At 36.6% G+C, this 14,027-nt stretch overlaps 1 long non-coding RNA gene across 1 annotated transcript in view; it reads left to right on the top strand.

Annotated features, from left to right (window-relative positions):
• The first annotated feature begins 509 nt into the window (after nt 1-509).
• The window catches only part of LOC141371498 (uncharacterized), a 326,833-nt gene continuing 313,315 nt past the window's right edge, over nt 510-14,027 (top strand). The window contains exon 1 of the long non-coding RNA XR_012376495.1: nt 510-566. This is a non-coding gene — a long non-coding RNA (uncharacterized lncRNA). The remainder of the gene's footprint in view (nt 567-14,027) is intronic.

The following is a 14,027-nucleotide window of genomic DNA, read 5'->3' as shown; positions in this document are numbered from 1 at the left end:
GGGTGTATCGACATTGTTGTAGCTATAGCTATTTTTAATACTTTTGTCCTCTAAACCTGTATCCTCAAGTTAAGTGTTTAACACACGGCCGTGTTACAATAATGGAGTAGTCTGAACTTGACCTTAACTTACCTACAGCAGGACGTCCGGGGGCGGTCCCGGACCCTGGGTCCACAGGGGCCAGTGGGGTGGCGGGGAGCACGGAGGTGGGCCTGGAGTCTGGATCCTCCGAGCCGGGTCGGGTCGACACCAGGCCAGGCCGGAACCTGGATTCGCAGGAGCCTCGTTGGAGGCTGGGGCTGCTGGGGCTGCTGGGGCTGCTGGGCCGCGAGCCACTTTGGCGTAGGCAAGTCCGCAACCGGGCCCCGTGGGAGGCAGCCTGTCTCGTGGGCCCTTAGGACTGGCCCGGACGTAGGATCTTCGCAGGCCAGTGTGACCGTGGAGCTGGTGGGAGCCTGGTTTGGGGGGGGGGGGGGAATCTCCGGGGCGGGGGGCCGCGGGGGTGGGCGGGGGTCGGCGGGGGCCTGGAGCCGGCGGCGGTGGGAGCCGGGCCGCCAGGTGCGGAGGTGAGTTGAAAGTCGGAGTCCGCAGTGGTCTGCCCAGTTCTTTGGGCCGGCAGGGGGCCCGGGGTCAGCGGAGGTGGTCGCCTGGAGCTGCGTTTGCCACGGGAGTTGGCAGCCCTGGGGTGGGTCGGGGGGCTGCGTTCGCGGGCCCGCTGGGATCCTGGGGCCACAGAAGCTGTGTGAGGCCTCTGCAGCCGGCAGGCTGAGCTGGAGCTTCGTGGCTTTGTAGGAGCCTGCCAGGAGTCTGGTGGCACGGGAGCTGGCTGGTGCCAGGATGGGGCCCCGGCGCTGTGGGAGCCTGCAAGGAGCCGACCCGGAACGCACAGTCCACACCTGGCGCGGCGCGGGCTGACTCTGGGGTCGCCTGAGAAGCCGGGCGCTCCCTTCCCTCGCTCGCACAGAGAGGGTTTCTCTCCTGGCACGCCCGCTGGGCTTGGGGGAGGCTGACGGGGCTAATGTGAGTCTCCGAGTCTCTCTCTCCTACCCTCTTCGATGCATCTTTTATTTCTGTGCTTCACCCACGTGCTGCAATCCCTCCCTTGGAGTCTCCGGCTCTTGCGAAGGCATTTTCTTGCACAGTTAGTTATTCAAATTGATGTTTCCGGGATAGACGAGCGCTAGAAGGTTCTGTGCCATGTCGCTGCCGTCATTCCTCACCTGCCTATACTATATATACATGGAGCCTTTAGTGAGCATTTAGGTTTTGTTTTTGTTCTTGTTCTGCGGGGGGACAGGAGCTCTTGAGTGTAGCTGTGAACGTTCTAGCACATATGCTCTAATTAACAATGTACGGATTTTCTTCTGTAATGCACTTAAAGAGCCATAGGGTGTGCATAAAGTCAGTTTTAGGAAATCATCTCAGAGTTTTTCAGAGTAAATTTTCAAATTTACACTCACCAGCAATGTATAATAGTTACTGCATTTCCATATCCCTGTCACTACTTGGAACTGTCAGTTTTCATTTTAAACTGTGTGTGTGTGTGTAAATTTATGTCATTTTATTGATAACTGATGAAATTGAAGATCTTTTCATATGTTTGCTGCCCATTTGAATATCGTCTTATGTGAAGTATTTAAGTCTTTCGATTGTTTTTTTTAATTGGGCCATCTATCTTTTTCTTACTCATTTGTTACAGACAAAAATCAGATGTAGGAACCTCTACTATCTTCTCCTAATGTAATAGGTTTGCCTTTATACTCTCTTACTTGTGGTTTTTGAGGGACAGATATTCTCAATTTTATATAGTCCATTTTTTTGTTACAGTCAGTGCTTATCATAACGTTTATTTAAAAAAAAGTGTCTTAGCCCAATATCATGAACTTGTCTTTCTATAATCCCTTTAAAATCTTTATTGCTTTACCTTTATAATCCGTACATATCCAATAATATGATTTCAAAATATATGAAAGAAAAAGTTATGGAGAAAAAGAAAAACAAATTTGACACCCCATAACTCTAGTGGGGAACTTAAATGTATTTCTCTCAATAACTGATAGATTTAACCAAAAGTCAATGAAGATATACAATATCTAAACAAAAATCAACAAATTTGGCCTGATTGACACAGAACACTTTATACAGAATTACAGTATCCATTCTTTTCACATGTACACCCACTGTTTATCAAATGCACCATATGCTGGGCCATAAAGCAAATAACTAACAATTTCAAAATGTTAAAATTGTTTGTGTCATTAGAATTGAATCTAAAAATTAACAACAAATAGATAACTAGAAAACAACCACTTGCAGATGGAAAAGGCTATCCACTACTAAATAATTAGCTAAATAATAAACCAGAGTAGAAATTTTAAAAAAAATATTTGAACATAATAAGAAGTCATATTTTCTTTTGCAGTATACAGTTAGAGTACTACTTAGAAGGAAATTAATAGCTTTAAATGTATACACTAGAGAAGACAATAGGAAGAAAATCAGTGGTTAAATCTTCCATTTCAAGAAGCTAGAAAAATATTAAGGAAATAAAACCTAAGGCAAAAAGAAAATGAATAATCACATCTAGAGCAGGAAAAACAATGAAAGAGAAAACAAACATACAGTACAGCAAATCAACAAAGCTAAAACAGTCTATTGAAAAAATGATTAATAAACCTATAGGATGATTAGAAAAAAATAGAGAAAATAAAAGTTACCAATATTAATATTAAAATAAGGGTATCACAGGTGCCTGGGTGGCTCAGTTGGTTAAGCGACTGCCTTCGGCTCAGGTCATGATCCTGGAGTCCCGGGATCGAGTCCCACATCGGGCTCCCTGCTCGGCGGGGTGTCTGCTTCTCCCTCTGACCCTCTTCCCTCTCATGCTCTCTATTCTCATTCTCTCTCTCTCAAATAAATAAATAAATAAAATCTTTAAAAAAAATAAAAATTAAGGGTATCACTCCATATGTTACAGATGTCCATAAAGTAACAAGTGGATATTGTAAGCAACATTATTTTAGTTTTATAAAATAGATAAATTCCACCAAATAATTACCTTACCGAAGATAACTAAGGAAGAAATATGAATTATAAAGAATCTGATATCATTTTTAAGGATTATGAATGAAATGGGCTCCCATGAGAGAACAGGATTTCTTATGAGCAGGAGCTTGCCTGCTTTCAAAACCTTTTAGAGATATCTTGAAACTTAGGTAGAGGTGATGGTTCTACATCCACATTACATCCACATTGTGAATGTAATGAATGACACTGAATTGTACACTTTAAAAGGACTAATGGTTAATTTTATGTTATATAGATTTTATCTCAATAAAAATATATATAAATAAAGAGTAGTGAAATTTAAATATCATGTCCTCTAGGTCCAAAATCTCAAACATCTATAGCCAATAAGCTCCTTACAGACTTTATTTTCTTTCAGGCTGTGGCACTGAAAATTTTCAACTGTGATTCTCCTTCTTTTAAAGTTCCTTAGGTCCTCTCCTTTAGTTTTCCTTAATCATATGATCGAATCCCTGAAGGAAACTTTGTAGGGAAATCTCTGGTACCCCAGATGTCCACAAAATCTCTGTGCTTATAATTGAAAAAAGAATAATATAAGTTTAAGTCTATATTATATATGTGTGTATTTTATGTTATTCATGGTATATATATCTATATTAGCATGCTTTTCTCTTTTCCAATTATTTATTCTGCCAGATGAAGCCACAGGAGAAATTAGGTTTGTTACAGAGGAAATGAAAGAGAAAAGAGGAGTTAATGTCCAGATTGGGCACACAGATGGCTCATTTCAGTTCCTAGAACAGCACTGTCCGATAGAAATATAATGTGAGCAAGGTAGATAAATTTAAATTTTCTGGAAGGCACTTTTTTAAATAAAAAGAAATATTAACATAATTTTAACCAAATATATTTAAAAATCATTTCAACATATAATCAATATGAAATATTGAGGTATTTTATATTAGGTTTTTCATTAATCTGTAAAGTATGTTGTGTGTTTTATACTTACAGCACATCTGAATCTGAACAGTCCATGTTTCAATTACTCAGTAGCCACTTTGGCTAATGACTACTGTATTAGATATCACAGCCCTAGAAAACCCTTGAAGTACTGATGGTCATACATTCTTGAAAACAGTACTTTTAAAAAATATTTAAAATATTTAATTCTTTTATACAAAAACCGAGCCTATTTGAATTTTAGCATTTTCATGTAGAAAGACTTCAGTATATCATCAGAAGAGTAGCCCTTATTTTCTCAAGAAGTGAGAAAATCCCGCTCCTTTTCTTCTGAGTTGCGAGGGTGAGAAACTATATGAATCAGGAGGAAAGCACACAGTCATAGACAGACTGTGTCTTGGCTACAGAACCTGCAAATTTAAATCCTGAAGAGGATGGTAACTGAAACCCTAAAAACATTCATTAGTGTCAATCAGGGTGGTGTTATAACAAAAGCGTAGTTATAGCAAAGTAAAAATAGCTGTATTGCATGGGTAGACAGAAAAAGATGAATGAGTCAATAGATTTTAATCTTAATAAATGATTTTCTGCTATGTAATAAGTGCAGAAGTTCCCCATTTCTGTGAGTGATGAAGGGTTCACTGAGTTGAGGGCCAATGTCCAGAGAGCCCTCTGGAGGGGCAATGGCAACAGATAGCAAAGGCTAGTAAGTGGCTAGTCTTCATCCAAAGGCAGGATGAAATGTGTGCACTCAGAGGTCTGCAGTTTAAGCCTGTTAACAACCAGAGACTAAAAAAACTTTAGCAACAATGGAAAGATAGCAACAACTTAACTTTTCTCTCCTCTGGCAACAAGAATGCAAATCATCCATGGATATGACCAGACTGTCTGACTTCTATGGGGAACTGGACTACCCAGAAACAATAAAAAGACCACAGCTGAAATAGCAACATTATCCTCCAGTTACAAACAAAATCAGACAATCCTCCTGTCATTTATATGCACTTCAAAAAACAAAACAGAAACAAAAACAAAAATTGGAAGTTCCCCAGGACACAGATTTATAGAACAGAATAAAAGAGGCTTTTAAAACCCAAAGAGACTAAAATAAGCTAACTAGTAAGTTAAAGTGTTCTCCCACAAACTCCGGTGTCTTGAGGCTCAAGAGGCCTAAGTAGAAAAAAAAAAGCTGCAACTTTTCTGTAAATTTGTGTGTAAACTTGTCACCATATTATGTGTCTATATGGTATTATTTTGCATGATTGCTATTGCTCTTCTTCAAATAGAGATATGTAGGTCAAATCTCCTTCAATTCGTTCTTTATAAAAAGGTCAAAGGACCAGAAGGAAATGCGTTGTCACAAGGGATCCAATTCCAAGGCATCACATCGGTCCCTTATTTCCATATGTCATAAAGATTCACTCAACACTGGCGTCCCTCAATCTCACAGCCCTTGAACTCTACAAATTCACATGCTAGAGAGGTCTGTGACACACAGGACTTTTACCCTGGATGCATTGCTTGCAACAATGATAACATCCACTTTGTCTCAAGACATTCCCACTGTTTCTCAAACCTTAGCCTCACTTGTAAGCAATCTCTCGTCCTTAGAAACCAGGCCCAGAATCCCTTGGTTGTTGAGCAATTTCACACTGCATTTTATCAAGAGAGCTTTCTGACTATGTTTGCGCTTAAGTTTACTCTGAAAAGCTTTACATTCTGCCTCATCCTGTCCCGTCATTTCTTTGACAAGCTATCAGTAAAAAAAATAATAATAATCTTAAAAAGATAGCTGGGCTGACCAAAGTCAAAATTATGCTATGGAATTTGCAATCATTTAATTAATCTTCAAAACAATTATTTGAGGAATAAACATTATCTCTAACATTTTATGGATGAAGAAACTGAAATTTGGCAGTTAAGTAGGGACCAGCAGTGAATTAGTGAATTCTAGGCAGGTAAACTACCAGGCCATGAGTTTTGCTTGAATATATACCCTAAAAGGAAACGTTCTGATTGGGAAAAAAAAAAAAAAAGAAAACAAACACAAAGTACTCCTTAAGATAATTTTTTAAATAATGTTACTGTTAATTATATTGTGAAAAAAAATGACAAGATAAGGATTTTTTTGCTTAACATAATCATGAGTAGCATTTATGTTCTCTTTTACTCCCCTTGTTATTAAAAGTAGTCTCTGCCTTAATTCTCACTATGAAATATTTAATATTCAAATTGACATTTAATAAGAATTCCATTGATTAAATAAAACTTTAAAATTTCAGTTTTATAGAAACACTGCCATTTAAAATATTATATAAATATTTGCTATCTTCTGTTTCAAAGTTCACAGAATAGAAAACAATGTTAAAAATAACAAGCTATAACATTCATGAACAATTCCTTTGAAAATGGTGCTTTAGAAAATAACATGAATTTCAGAAAGAATAATTCTAATCTCTTGCTCCCAAAATGAGGATGATAAATACAATCATAGGGTGACAAAAAGACACAAGGATGAATTTGCTTAAGGAATAACACAAATTTTCTTTAGAAATAGAGTATTATCAAAATATTATATAAAAGAAAGCTAAATTGTAGTCATTTGACATTCAAAGAATAACAAAGAAATGCTATTTATGAAGGGCAATAAATAAATTATAAAAGGGAAAATAAAAAGGTATCATGGAGAAAATTATTACTCATTTTTCATAGATATACTAGAGTGTTTTATGATGTGTTTGCTGAGTTTTAAAAACTTATGCCTATGAATTAAAATCACTGAAATGTGAAACTCAGGAATTATAACAGGATGTGAAAATAACCTTAAAGAATGAAGCCTGAGATTTTCTAAAATTGCTCTTTAAAATATTATATATATTTTTTAACTGCATAAGTAATGAATAAACACAGTCATGAAAGTATCCACCATACTCTCTAGTTTAAGATGACATCCTGAGTACATGATGCAGCCATCCCCTTCTATTATAAATCCTGAAAGTAATAAAAAACCTGTAAATTAAGAAGTTAGGATATAAGTAAAAAAATAATTAGATAATGGTTTTGGAAAATATAAAACGCAGAGAGTGGACTCACTAAAAGATGAAAAGCAAGTAACAAACAATATATCGAAGACTAAAATCAGATTCTAAAACATTATTACATAATATTTCCACTGAAGCATACAGGTGTATTAATCTATACATGGAGGTGCTATCATTTATGTAGGGCCATCCAACCTTTGTATAATCAGCTCTTTAGTAGTAAATTCTGCAAAAAATAAAATTAATATATTAATTAGGGTCCGATAAAGAGAAACTATCCTTTAATTTGAACAAAAAAGTTTAATATAAAGAGTTATTAACGGGATTAGAATAACAATAAATTGCTTAAGTCTGTGTGTGGGGTGGGGGAGAGAATTTTCAAGGATACTTCAGGTCTGAGAGAAGATACCCAAGAATGTAACATACTGGAGGGAAGAATCCTCAGAATGGATGAGAGTATCAGATTAGACCTCTTGGGAGAAAGTGGTTGAAGCTGACAGAAAGGAGATATTTTCCACTATTTCTGGCCAGAGATGGTAGCTGACAGGTAGAAAACCACCTGCTGAGATAATAAGATTCACTAGCAAGCTGCTTGTATAGTTTCTCTAGATTTGCTGGAAAGCCAGTTGAAAATACTGACTAAATCCACCAGAAAGCTCCTGGAAATATTGGGGTTGGGAGTGGGGGAGTTGGTATTGACTCACATAGAAGCCGTCACTTGGAAAATGTGGGCAGGCCAGTTGGGGTGTCTTTAGGAGTACCACTGATCTCTTGGCTGGCCCAAAGCTTTTCATGCTGAAGTGCCAGTTATGTCTGGAAACCAGCCAGGTGGGGAAGCGAATACTGGGAGAACAAGGGGGAGGTACCTCTTGTTGGTGGCTGCCAGGACATTGCTAAATAATACCACAACTCCATAGGAGCACAGGCAGAACAGCAAATCACCCCATTCAGAAAGAGAAAATCATTTTAGCATGACTTAACATTGTACTGGCTGGTAAATTAATTAATTAATTAATTAATTAATATTTACAAGCCCTAACTCCATTGTCACAGAGCTGGGAGGCAATAAATTAATACCTAACATAGCCCCTTTGGCTATTTAATTACCCAGCTTTCATATGCACCAGCCTACACATATTTAAACTTCCCTATAGTAGAAAACAACCTATATTTCCACCTAAAAATATATAGCTACCTTCCTTACAAATAAAGAGGTTCTCATCATTTTCTCAAAACTGATTTTCTCAATCCCAAGTTGTTGCATCCACATTGACTATATGACCTACTCCTCAAATTCTGTCACAGTCCCATTCCACTGAATATTCTGTTACCTAACACTAAATTGGCAGTGAACTTCCCATGACTTTTATACATATTTTTTTAATGAAGAGAGGAAAAAAAATTGATCAGCAAAGACAAATAAATGCATGTACATAAAAAGCAAAAATATGAAAAACTATAATCTTTATTTCCTTAATTGGAAATAATGAATATAGATTTTTTTTTCTTCCACCATCCATTCTGTATTCTCCCCACATTGCTCAAAAACATCAACTGGTTGAGGTTCTTCACCCAATGGAGTAATCCAAACCTGAATTACAGAATGTCTGAGTCCTCAAATATCCTGCCTTTTTGGAGAGGTTGCCATAATTTTCCATTGACATTTACTATTGGGCATTGAAAAGTTAAGAGATGCCAGAGAATGCCCTGGTTTCCAATCATAATGCTCTTTACTTCACTTTCCTCTCAATTAGTTCTCAGTAATCAGAATCAATTACTCAAGCCAGTAGAGAAACCTATTTTTCTGTATGCTGGTTTTATGACATAAAAAGTAAAAATGGCTAGGTTTCATCTTGCAATTCAGTAGAACTATTATTGTGTCCCCTAGAGGCAGGATCCTTTTAGTGGATACTAAGACATTCAAACAGCAAAAACAAAGCGCAACATCACTGGAATGGAAAGAAAAAAATCATCTGCAAGTTGGTTAATAGGTGTTATATTGAGAGAAATAACTTCCAATTCCTATCCTTGATTTTCGGACTCAGATATTCTGTCTGTGGGAGAGATAGCACAATATAAAGTTCTCTGTAAGACAGATCTTTCTAGGAAGTTTACTTGGTAACTTCTATCATAACAGTCTTTGCCAGTCCCCATTTTGACTGATGAACCACAGTGGCCAGGTATCAGTTTTAATGATATTTATTATAAATTTTGAGTATTTCCTTTTTCCCAATGCACTGTTAACTCTCCTAAAGTCCCTTAAGGGAAAACTCTGAGGAAGATTCATAGTGCAAACTTACACCAAAGATGCAGGGTTCTATTTCAAGAGGAACCAACCTCCATTATTCAGTGTTCTCTGAATTTATGAATTGATTCAAGTCTGTAACCTGGTTAGGAAACTACAGTTTTCTACTGTGATGACTCAAGTCAGGTTTCTTGGCTACTAGAACTTTTTGTGTTTTTCTGCTATATACATATCAAGAATTACTAGATTATGTCTATTTCATCCCTAGGGACATCATGATCAATTAGCCAACAAGAAAGATATCTGTGGGCCAAGGCATGCTGACTACCAGTTCACCTCTGCTGCCCTTTTTAGTTTAATAATTGCATGCCTGCTTTGATGGTTAAGTGTTGCTACTTGCATTCTACCACTTAAGAAACTATCTCCACTGGAATTAGCAAGCTGATCTCAGTGGTGGCATCCCCTGTAGTTTTGCCTTGCATACAAAAGAGAATAGCCACAGAGATTTTCATGGATGCAGGTGCTCTGCTCACTCATATATTTGTCAATGCCTTTTGGCTTTTATATGCTTTTTTCTTTCAGATCAGATTATATATACCTTGAGATGGTAAATTTTATTCTAGTCATGGTTCTAGTGGCAAGAGAATAGGCTTTAGGGAAATTGTATCCCCTTTCAAGACATTCTCCCTAGTTGAGGTTATCCCAGGGTTTTTGAGCAGAAGAAAGCTAATCTTGTCAGACACTGGAAGGCAAACTAGTTCTACTGACAAGTGAGTCTCAGAGTGACTTGGGAGTTCATAGATTAAATTTTATCTCACCCCAACCAGATGTCTTCATTACATCTTTCAGGATCCAATTATTTACCAAGAGATGCCCTAAATTTCACACTAGAAATTTGGTGTGACTATAAATTCAACTGTATTTTTAATTCTGTAACTTTCAAAATTAACTTTGTCTTTTGTTTTCAGCAGTATTTCAAGAATACTGCATTCAAGAATACTGCATTTTTTTAGGACTGTCATGGAAGATCTCTGGTCATTGCACCATGACTTGATTAAAAAACTGATGGACCTGAACTTGCCATTTTGCTTTGTTAGCTCTTGTGTGCTCTAAAAGAGTCTATTCTATAACATAGTCTAATAGTTATCATTATTGCTTTAAGGGTGAAATGCAATAGCTCTGGGGTTCCCAAAGTATGTGCTTTAGTTGGTACGTCATCATAGACAACCACACATGATAGCTTGATTGATTATGATATAATAGATTACTCACATTTCATTACTGATTAGCAAGGACGTCAGCACTGCACTCAAGCCAAATGCCATGACCAAAACATTCCCAAAACGTCATCTTTTGTGTCAGTCTCCAAGAACTACTTCTGTTATCAATTATCTTTTATTTTGAGTTCCATAAACAGAAACAAAACAGTAATTTGATGAGGAAAATTTTAATATAAACAATCATTAGTGGGGAATTAAATAACAGGAAATTGTCTAAGAGAGAAACAGGTAACTCTAAAGGATTCTCTAAGGCTGAATGAATGTACTCAAGAAAGGGACAATTTTGGAAGGAAAAATTGTTTCCCAGGGCTTGGATTCAGTCTTCACTGGACAAGATGTAGTAAACACCAACTACATGTTTCTGGGTTGTCCTCAGCAACAATTGGTCCATAGTCTGCAGAGTTTTATGGTAGGCAGAGAAAAGCCCTCTGGGTTGTTGGCAAATTAGCCAGTAAATTTCTTGTGGGGATTCCTGTTAACTTACTTAAAAGTCAGTAGTAGAACTGGCTGTCCGGCCAAAAAGTTATCAGGAGGACTTCGGAGAAGGGGGTAGGAGTGTTGAGCCATGAGAAAGTCACCACTGGCAAATATCTGGATAGGGAGCTGGAATGCTCATATAACTCATTAGCTGACTTTGGGAGTTTCACTGAATTCACTTTTCTAAAATACTCACACAGAGATCCCACTTACCACTAGATACTATGAAAGAGAGATGTGTATTCTGGGGGAAGTTGTTCATGAGGAGTTGCAGCTTGCTGCCACTTGCTGGAGAATCACTGATGGAAAAGCCACACACCGTGAAGGGGCACAACAGGATGGGTATACTAGAAGAAGAAAAGGAACAAAAATAAAAGATTTCGCTCTTAATGTCTCTACATTACTGTTCATCAATAAGGATAATATTTTTCTGGATACGAAGAAGAGATATTACAAACCCAGTTCCATTATCAAAGAGCAGATGAAAGATTGGATTTGGAGCTAAGTCAGTCCATGGATAACTGGAACAGTACACTCTAAATAAACACAATCTTCTTAACTGAAGATTCTTAGTAAGTTGAAATCATTGTATTGAATCATCTCCAAGGTATCCTGCAATCTCAGAGCATGTTATTTATAATATAACATGGCTGTAAATTATGTCACTTTCTTTAGCCAGTGATTCTTAAAATTTATTCAGAAGCATATGGAAATTCCTTAAAATGATGGTGATTGGGTTATCAAGGCTAATTTGTTTTGGCATAGCTGTATGGTTCCATAAATAAAAGAATTTAAAGTTCTATAATTCTGTAATAGATTGTTATAATTAAATGCAGATGATTTGTCCAGTTTGATTTGATTCAACTGTATATATAATGCAGTAATAAAAAAAAATCATGTAGCTGGCATACCCAAACTTATTCTAGTCAGTACTCAGGAGACCAGAGCAAAAAAAAAAAAAAAAAAAAGTGTAGTAGGGCTAACAAAAGGAGATTTATAAAATAATACATGTGTTTTTAGAAAGAATTGGTTTGAAACCCAGCAGCTCATAAAATAGATTTTACTGACCAGGAAAGATTTTTTTGGAATAATACTTCCAGTTACACAAAATTAACACCTGGTTTATGTAACCGAAGCCATTGGTTTTATTGTTGTTGTTGTTGTTTGCTGGCAATTGGATATAATGAATAATTCAAATAACTGGGGCTAACGAAATAATACTCTAGGTCACTCCAAAACACTTGACTACACACACGTACCAAGAAACTAAAAATTTTTGACATCCTATAATTAGTTGAAATTTATTCTTATAAGATGCCTTATGTCTTTAAGTGGGAGGAAGCCTGATAATCACATTTTTTTTTCTTTCACGATTGCATTTAATGTTTCTTCTTTCCCCTTTATTTCTCCAACATATATGCCTGATGTATGACCACTTTCTTACAAATTTTGACGAAGACATATGACATATCTATATACATAGATAGCCATATCTATAGGTTATATCTATATACATATAAAAAAAGAATTTATGGCATTTAGGCATACTTTGAAGCCACCTCTTCTTGTCATCTTTTATTATGTCTTTATCAGTTTATCTTGTTTGAATTTTGTCATCAAATAATCAACTATTGTGTATAGTATAATACTTAGCAGGAAAAAAATAACAAATTTATTTGTTAATAATGAAGGGAAGATTTTGATTCCTGGAATGGCAGAAGCAGGATTTTGGTGAATTTACTCTCACAAACTAATTAAAATACTGGCAGAACAACTAAATGTAACCATTTTAGAACTCTGGAAATTGACCAGATTCACAAAAAGAACTGAATACCATCTCTCCAGGAGATACATCAGTAAGACAGAGGAATCTGTGATGTTTTGGTTTGGTGCTATTCCCATCCTTTCTCCTTCCTGACCCCCTGGTATGGTAGCCCTGAAAAGCCTCCAGCCTTAAAATCAGCAGAAAAGACTGACTTCTTTTGGAGCCTTTGTATAAGTACTATCCCCCAACAGAGGCCTTTTCTTTATACTTGAAGCTCTCAATCTGATGCAAGTTGGAACTAAATAAAGTGAAGAACATTCAAAATTCAAAGTTCTGGAGGGAAAATAACCAAATGGGGGAAATTTATCAGCTCAAAAAGTGGAGACAAGAAACACAGAGAAGCAAAACAGCACAAAATAGAAGATAGAAAATAATCCAAATATAGGGGGAAAATCACAAGGCAAAGGGACTTAACTTTTCAGTTCAAAATTATATAGTCTCAAACTTTATAAAACAAAAATATTTAGTCCTGTGCTATTTAAAGGAGACATATATAAATATCATGCCACTTGTTCAAAGTAAAATGAAAGAAAATGCTTATTCAAACAAAAGCCAAAAAAATGCTAAATAGGGAGGGGCACCTGGGTGGCTCTGTCAGTTAAGCATGTGCCTTAGGCTCAGGTCATGATCCCAGGATCCTGGGATCCAGCCCTAAGTCTGAGATCCCTACTCAGTGGGGAGTCTGCTTCTCCTTCTCCCTTTGCCAGACAATAATATGCATAAGACAAAAATGTAAGTATGGTCACATGTAATGATACATGATTCAGTAAACCAACAAATAAAACCGGTGTTGTATGAATACTAAACCAATGTACATTCATATAATGTTGGTAAACCTATGCTTTGGAAAAAATACTTTGGGAAACAATAAATCATTAACAAATTAATCCGAACATGTTCATGATATAAATAAAATTGTACTTCTTTTATATCTCCTAAAGAAATACTAGGCGCTGTTTACAATAATGTATCATTTCTAATAGCAAAAACATATGACCAAGGAAATTTAAATATATAAATAAAATATTCATATATTTAATGTATGGCCATGAAATATAATAAAATAAAGCTGCATTTATTAAAGAGAATATGTCAAAAATGAGTAAAGAATATTTTTTTAAGATTTTATTTATTTATTTGACAGAGAGAGAGAGAGAGAGAGAGAGAGAGAG

The sequence above is a fragment of the Callorhinus ursinus genome, unplaced genomic scaffold (genome assembly GCF_003265705.2).
Source record: "Callorhinus ursinus isolate GAN/ISIS: 27379988/994484 unplaced genomic scaffold, GSC_fseal_2.0 scaffold3, whole genome shotgun sequence".
Classification (NCBI taxonomy): domain Eukaryota; kingdom Metazoa; phylum Chordata; class Mammalia; order Carnivora; family Otariidae; genus Callorhinus; species Callorhinus ursinus.
Note: the sequence above shows the minus strand (reverse complement) of the source record. Positions and strands in the feature narration are given on the sequence as shown.